Source organism: Protopterus annectens, chromosome 4.part0 (genome assembly GCF_019279795.1).
Source record: "Protopterus annectens isolate FY-2018-M chromosome 4.part0, PAN1.0, whole genome shotgun sequence".
NCBI classification, from domain to species: Eukaryota; Metazoa; Chordata; order Ceratodontiformes; family Protopteridae; genus Protopterus; species Protopterus annectens.
In genome coordinates, this window is record NC_056733.1 from 1,941,634,324 (window position 1) to 1,941,642,830 (window position 8,507).

An 8,507-nucleotide genomic window follows, 5' to 3' on the forward strand; every position below is an offset into this window, starting at 1 on the left:
GAGGGATATTCTGTCTGGCAGTGAAGAAGGGGGAAACACCTTGGGGAGTGGACTGAGTCTCCTTAGGGAGATAGAGTCTCAGTAAACTTAATATAGATCAAGCAGAGTGTCCACAGACATCTTCTCTTTGAAAGGACGGATATTCTGTCTGGCAGTGAAGAAGGGGGAAACACCTTGGGGAGTGATGGGAGGTGAGAGCAGCAGCCTAGACACAGGGTAGTGCACAGAGGATGCGTGTGGCCCAGATTTAAAAAATTAATTAAGGTGGACTGAATTAATTAATGTGGACTGAATAATGGACTTACTTTACCTAGGCAGTCAGCTATCACTTCAAATGCTTTACACATTTCATAGTAATGCTAAAATGCTCATTTTGAGCAGGTAACCGATGGTTTGATGCAGATAGAGAGACATATATGTAATCATTCATGCTAACATAACATTTTCACTTATTTGTAGATAGATAGGTAAATAGAAAAGCAAATACACTGATATATAGATATGTTTGCAGTTATCTATGTGCATGCTTATGTAGGTTTTTGCATTGCTATGCTTATACAGCTATAGGTATCAGTTCATATAATATGCATTCACATATGTAGTGTAAATATGATTATATATGCTAGTATGCATATTGCTTATGCACAAATGCTTTTGTAAGTCAGTGTGCATATGCATACTGGTAGCTACACTATCTATTTGTATAGATGCTTGTATGTATATATGACATCACTAAGAATGACTTTTCCAAAAAAAAAAAAAAAAAAAAAAAGCACATAGTCCCTTCCTTCATGTGCTTTATATCATTTAGATTTGCCCTTTAAAATATAAATCTTCATTCAGTTTAAAATTGTTAATAGTGAACATTTGTTTGCTTTGAAAATACTAGATTGAATATATAAGGTACTCTTAAAGCTTTTTTTGTCTGTTTCTTATTAGAATATGCTTGACTCACAAAGGTTACTTCTGTGTAGTAATATGTTTTTGTTTCTTATGATTCTAGCTCTAACAATGCATGTATTCTTTGTGTATAACTCTAAGCTTATTTTTCTATTATATAAAATAGAGCTCACCTAAAATAGAGCTCACCTAAAATTAATCTATGCTTATATTCTTTCATAGCCTTATAAACACTATTTAATTATTATATGGTAAAAAACTTGAGGTTTATAATTAATGGTTTTATTGTTTAATTTCTTTTAATAAGTTTGGGATTTTACTATTCTTACTGATCATCATCTACTCTCATAAACATATACTGTCCATACTAATTATACCTTTGTAGTATAAGTCTCATCTTTTGAACCTAACAGAGCTAATATATATAGTTATGATGGCTAGGGAAAGCAGTCTGAGTGATTCTAGCTTATCTTTCAGACTGGGAATTTTAATAAATCCATGTTTGTTCTGGAAAACATCAAATTTTGTTAAACTATGATTTATGGTTTTTAATCTATTGTTCTTTTTTTCCACATTCATGCCTAATTATATCATTCCTTATATTATAGCTACAGTAATTGTTTTTGCAAATGTATTTTTCCTACTTGTAAAGTTGTAAAAGTTCAGATGTCTCAAGTTTGTAGGAAGAATTTAATGATTAAGAAATCAGTCACCACTAATTATTATGTAAATTGTTCTTATAATTCCCTATGTCATTATCCTTAGCTTCTGTAAATATTAATGCTCTCAATAATCCAAGGAAAAGGTCAAACCTGTTAAGATATTTAAATGCAAACAAATCACAATTTTTATTCTTACAGGAAACTCACTTTAAATCCACAAAGAAAAATGTTTGGAATCCTAACAATTATATAATATTAGCTCCTGCTTCATATAAATCTAAAAGTAGGGGTGTCGTGATTTAATGGAGGAATAATGTTATACATCCCACAAATTTTATACAAGTATGAAGTCCCTGAGGGATTATTAGCCATTATCATCCTAAAATGTAATAACAGAGTCTGGACACTAGCTAATTTTTATTGGTTTCCAGGATTGGGGGTGTCAACTGCAAAATGTCATCGTGACCTTATTACTAATGTCTTGAAGGGAAATCTCATTTTAGGGGATGATATCAATTGTATACTAGACAGCCTTGATACCACGAATAGCCATCCACTCAGACTTACATCCACTGCAAAACAATTTTAAAAATGGATAGACTCCCTTAGTCTTTTAGATACATTTAACTCTAAGCATAATAAATCACTTTGTTTTTCACATATTGATGACAAGTTCAAAACTCAAACTAGAACAGACAGAATACTTGTCTCCAATGACCTGAAACTTAAACTCTAATCTTTTACTATTCTTCCCTGCTCTTTATCTCATCTTGATTGTCTTATCTTAGATATTCAAATGGACTTTACCAAATTAACTCATGTAACTAGAATACCAAGCTCAAAGACTTTTCAACCCTGGCTATTACCAGAGTCAATTTTTTTAGAAGTAAATAATAATTCTGTAACTAACATAATAGCCTGGGATCCTTTAAAGGTTTATATTTATGGCAGAACTGTAGCTTGGTACAACAATAAACTAAAAGAGTGGGAATCAGAACCACAGAACTTACAATCACAGCTATCTACTCTTAAATCCAAATCTATGCATTTAATGTTAAATGACAAAAAGGAAAGAGATGCACTAAATAAAACATATATATATATATATATATATATATATATATATATATATATGTTTAGACAAAAACAAACCGATCAACAGAAAGGATGAAATAAAACTCTTATGCTCTCACTCCCAAACATATGCATAATTTATTAGTAAGAGCCAAACTACATTCCAAATCAAACAATATCTTAAAACTATCACATCTATATTACATAATCAAAGTTTTAAAAGTTTGAACGTCATATGGCCAATACCATATGATCACATTTTTAAAAGTTCGAAAATGTAATAAAAAAAAATAAGCCAAAGGAAAAACCATCCTGAATTGTTTAAGCAGGGGGAGGCAAGACCCCCTGCACCCCATACCCCCCGCTGTTTAAAGATACCAACTCTGAGATCACACTACAGTGCAGAAAAGGGAAATCTTCCCATTTTGCACTGTACAGAGATCTCTGTTGAAATGTTTGAACTTTTAGAAGTTCAATCATATGGTGTTGACCATATGAAGTTCAAACTTTTAAAAGTTAGAAAATGTGATATAGACCCAAACTATCACTTGAAGGCATTAATATGTCAGTATCTGACATAGATGATATTCTAGATGGTTTTTAAGTATCATTATGATAAACATTATAATTCTAGCAACTAAAACAGAAATCTTATTGATGAAGAATGAGCTTCTCTTAATTTAAAGGTTATTCCAGATGATCTCAGAATAAGCCTCAAAAAAGTACAATCTAAAAATATGATTCCGCCTCCACCTTCCTGGAGATACTCCTTGATCACTCCCATTCTTAAAACTGACAAGGATCCACAAATTTGGAAATTTCTCTTTTGAATAATGATTATAGCATTTTTATGTCCATACTTGTTGACAGAATGAAGGCCCCACTTTCAGAAATGATGCATAATAATCAAACGGGGTTCATGTACAAAAGATGTACTCATGACAATATCAAAGAATTCTAACTTTGATTGAATTTCTAGACAGAGAAAATTAAGAAGCACTACTAGTCAGTTTAGATGTAGAAAAGGTCTTTGATTCTGTCAATTGGGATCATCTTTTGAAGTACTAGAAGCATTATCATTTCCATTGTCTTTTATCTCTATGATAAGAGCCATCTGCATAGATAATTTAGCCTACGTCAAATTGGGTCCTTTCATTTCAAAATGTATACCCATATCTAAAGACACTAAACAAGGATGTCCTCTATACCCTATATTATTTGCCCTTACTATAGAAGTTTAATGCCAGTAATAAGAAATAATCCAAAAATTAAAGGTATCAACATTTATAATCAATATAACTCTAAAATAGCCCTATTTGCCAATGCCATTTTCTTATCTTAATCTAGATCAGACACAGAGTTACTTAAATTAAATACAATAATAAACAATTTTCAAAAAAATTCAGGTCTCCATTTTAATAAAAATCTAAACATGTCATCCTCAATAATAAATGAAGAACTCAATCGGTTAATCAAACTATTATTGGAGAACAGGTTAGCTCTCTAAATTATTTAGGTATAGTCTTGAGTAATACTATGGAAAAGATGAAAGAAATGGGCTATTTTTTATTTATTTTTTTCTTTATTTAACATTTGTTAACTGGAAATGTCCAACTTGGAATGAGTCAATTTTCAGCGGAGGTCCGGGAAGAAATGCTTCAGACGCATGTCTTTGTAACATGGGAGGAAACCCGTAGGAAGCCCACATGAATGCAGAAAGGACATGTAGACTCTGCACAGAAGAGACCCTAGCTGAGAATCATACAGGAGAACTTCTTGCTGTGAGGTGACAATGCTACCGCTGCACCATTGCGCCGTACAAAAGCGCTGACTACAAAAATATAATACTTTTATAAACACTCATATAAGCAAATGGGATACTATGCTCTTTTGACAATTGTTAAAAATGACCCTTACACCTAAGATTCTGTACATTGTTTTGGCACATGACACCTATCCTGGAAACAATTTTATTAGACTCAAAAATAAAATTTTAATAAACGTTTTATGGTATACTAATAAAACCAGGATTGTTCATATACATCATATTAGGTCATGGGACTGTGGTGGCATAAAATGTCCTGCCATTGACACCTACATCAAACATTGTTATTTAAGATTTTCTTCAATTGAATTGATCCAAACTATAGTTCTGATTGGAAATCCCTTCATTTAGCTATAATACTAAAGGAAAAACCCATAACATCAACAATTTTCTTCAGTAATCTCTCCAGTAAGTTTTGGTATTTTCTTTGCCATACCATTGAGTATAATGTAACAAAACCTACAAATTTAAATCTCATACCATTTTCAACAATTTTAGGAAAATAGTAAATTGTAATGCAGATATTAAAACCTGGCTTGACCTATTGGTTCCATTCAAAATCACAAAAAAATGTTCAGATAAACTACATTTAATTTTTTTTTGAAGAATGGGAGAGTAACAATTGTATATGCTAGCAACATTTTATTAAAGATCTAAAAACATTACACCCTCAACAAATCTTCTAAGAACATAACTTGTCATAAGATTGGTTACTACTACAACGTATAATTGCTTACTCTCAAGATCTATGAATAATTACTAAAAATTCGGATTAACATTCTCTCATTTTTCTTATATCTGAAATGCTATACAATAACTCTAAATGATATAGTATTTTAATAAATTATACAACCACCTTAATTACTAAACAATAGAGTATAATAACCAGAGGCCTTCCCCTCAATTATTCTCAGGCAAAGAAAGTTAAATTATTATCTTCTGTAAAATCCACTTCCTGGGGTAAATACTGGAGTGTATTTACCTGGAAGTTTTTACATAGAGCTTTCACAACCCTGATAAAATTGCCAAATTTAAAACAAAAATCTGATATTACTTGTTGGAGCAGTCTAACATCTCATAATACAGATTGGTTCCATATCTTCTATGACTGTTCTAATTTATTACATTTCTGGAAAAAAAATTGAAGCATTTATTTCAGCTTTATTTACAGACAATTTTTCTTTAATCAAAAAAATAATCTTTTTTTAATGTCAGTGAAGGTTATACTATGAATAAATTCAACTTTTACTTCTTATGGACAATTCTAACAGTAGCTAGAAAATGCATCACAAGGAAATAGAACACTACTACCTTTCCAATTTTTGATGATTTCCTGTCTTTATTAAAAGACCTGATAATTTAAGAAACCAGAACCAAAGAACTTAGAACATGTCTGAAGAGTTTCATCAATGACCCTTGGATAAAGGTTTCATCTCTTATTAAGACCTACTAAATAGACTTTACCTCTCTTTGATATATTATATGATTCTTTCATAAATGTATTTCACTAGCTTATAGTATTTATAATTTCTTTTCAGGCCTTTGTAAACAATGTAAATAGTTAATGTATTTTCTCATTCTTATGCAAAATTATGTTTCTTGTTTACATATTACCTTTTATTAAACTTCATATTTCTACTGACTTGTATTTTGTATATAATCTAATTTATAAGTTGCATATTATGAATTTAATTATTCTTCTGCATATTATGTAATTAATTATTCTTCTGTATTCACTGTTACTCTTTGTCTGCAACAGTTTTTGTAACTTTGTAATTTTTCTGTATGGAACTTTCCCCTCAAGAAAATGAGCTTTTGCTCAGTCGGACATTCATGATTTACAAATGTTAAACAAATAAATAAAAATTGTTGACATATTACAAATCATTTATTTTATCAATACAAATATTTCAGTAAAAAAAAAGAACACTATACTTTGAATTTTGCTTTTCAGATTCTCCTTCATTCACAGTACTAAGGAGAAGTCTTCTAATAGCACCTCAAGAAGAAATGAAATAGGTGGAGTTGAAGAAGAATGGCAATGCCTCAAAACACCATGTCTGAGGACTATGGAGCAGATATGTGACCGAAACAGGTATGGAAATAAGCTACTTAAGGAAAGCAAGTGGTGAAATGCAGAAGTCCAGGAAATCATCAAAAGAAAGAAGGAGTGTAGGGAAAAGAGGGACATAGAAAAAATGGAACAGGATAGGAAGGAATATTGGTTGGCTAACAAATAAGCTACAAAAAGATTTGCAATAGCAAGGAGTAAAGCATCAGGGGCACTCTACCAGATTCTGGAAAGTAAGTCAGTAGATGGCACAAAAAAAAAACTGTATCAGGTTGCAATACAAAGACAGAAAGATGAAGGTAGTCAAACACCCTTCATAAGGGATGCCAACAACAGCCTGCTAACCAATCCACAGGACATCAAAGGCAGATGGTAGGAACACATTCAGCAGCTTCTGAATAAAGAAAACCCCATAGAAGCTGTACTACCACAGACACAGCCTATGATGAGAGAAGAGGAGGAACCCACAATGGGAGAAATAAGAACAGCTCCAAGGAAAATAAAGTTAGGGAAAGCAGCAGGTTTGGACGAGGTCACAGCAGATATGATAAAGATGCTGTTGAGATGGGGAGAAATGGCTCCTGAAGGTACTCATAGCAGTGTGGAGAGATAGACATATCCCTATCCCAGATGACTTGAGAATAAGCATACTAGTATCAGTATTCAAGAAAAAAGAGAACATACACAACTATGTGCAGTATAGAAGTATGAAACTCCTGTCATATTGCATGAAAGTTCTGGAGAGAATGCTGGATAAATGAATATGCAAAGTAGTAGAAAGTAAAATGGGCAATGAGCAGTTCAGATTCAGATAAGGATACAGCACAACCAATCCAATGTTTGCAGAGAGATAGATAGTGGAGAGGAAGCTAGAGATGAAGAAAGAGTCCAGCTGAGCTGCAACTATCTGGGATGGGTGGCTGAGGAGAAGGGAAGTCAGAATGTGGAGGTCAAAGCTAGAATCAGAGGGTCTGCAGCCAATTGCTACAGAAAGTCAGGTGTAGCATATGACAGAATAAAGTGAAAGAAGCCGAAAAGTAAGGTATACAAAACAGTGGTGCAACCAGTACTACCGCATGGCATGGAAACCTGGGCACTAAAGGCAAAGCAGTTGAGGAAGATAGAGGTGATGGAGATGAAGTTCTTGAGACTGCTGGTAGGATGTACACTGTGGGACAGATAAAGAAATGAGAACATAAGAAAAGAAGAAAAAGTTGCTCCAATTGCAGAAAAAGTCAAAGATAACAGATTATAGTGGGTTGGGCACATGTGCAGAAAAGCAGAAGACAATCTAGTGAAGACGATATGGGACAGACAGGAGAAAGGCAAGAGGAAACAAGGATCTCCAGCAAAGAGATGGATGGGTTGTGTGAGAGAAGACTTGCGAGAGTCAGGCATGAGTGTTAAAAAAGGAAAAAGAGTGGCATTGAATAGAGAGAGAGAGAGAGAGAGAGAGAGAGAGAGAGAGATGACAACAGTTGACATGGTACCCCAAGCTTATGTAAGAAAAATGGGAAAAGGGGGGTTGATTACGAAGATGATGATGATGATGATAAGAATATTGAAAAGCATCTATATAAAACAGATTCCTGAAGATCACTAGTAACAATACTGTAAGGCACGGATCCATCATTTTGAAGGCATCAACAAAACAACCTATGATACAACTGACAAATTCAGAAGATAATAATACTAGAATATATTTACAATTATATGAACTCATCTATGATGCCCTGATGCAGTATCTATCAAAAACGTTTAGGCTGTGATTCAGCAAGTCAATTATGTTTATATAAAAGCTAGGCAGATTACAAAAACAAGAGCAACTATTAATAAAATCCATGCTGGAATAGGTCAACTGATGCAAGTGTAGAACCAGGGGTAGTTTAAAAAAATATATTCAAGTGCTTTCGTAAATACAGAAGTTAGACTTGTAAATGAGTAATTATTTACTATGGAGATATCATCTCCTTTG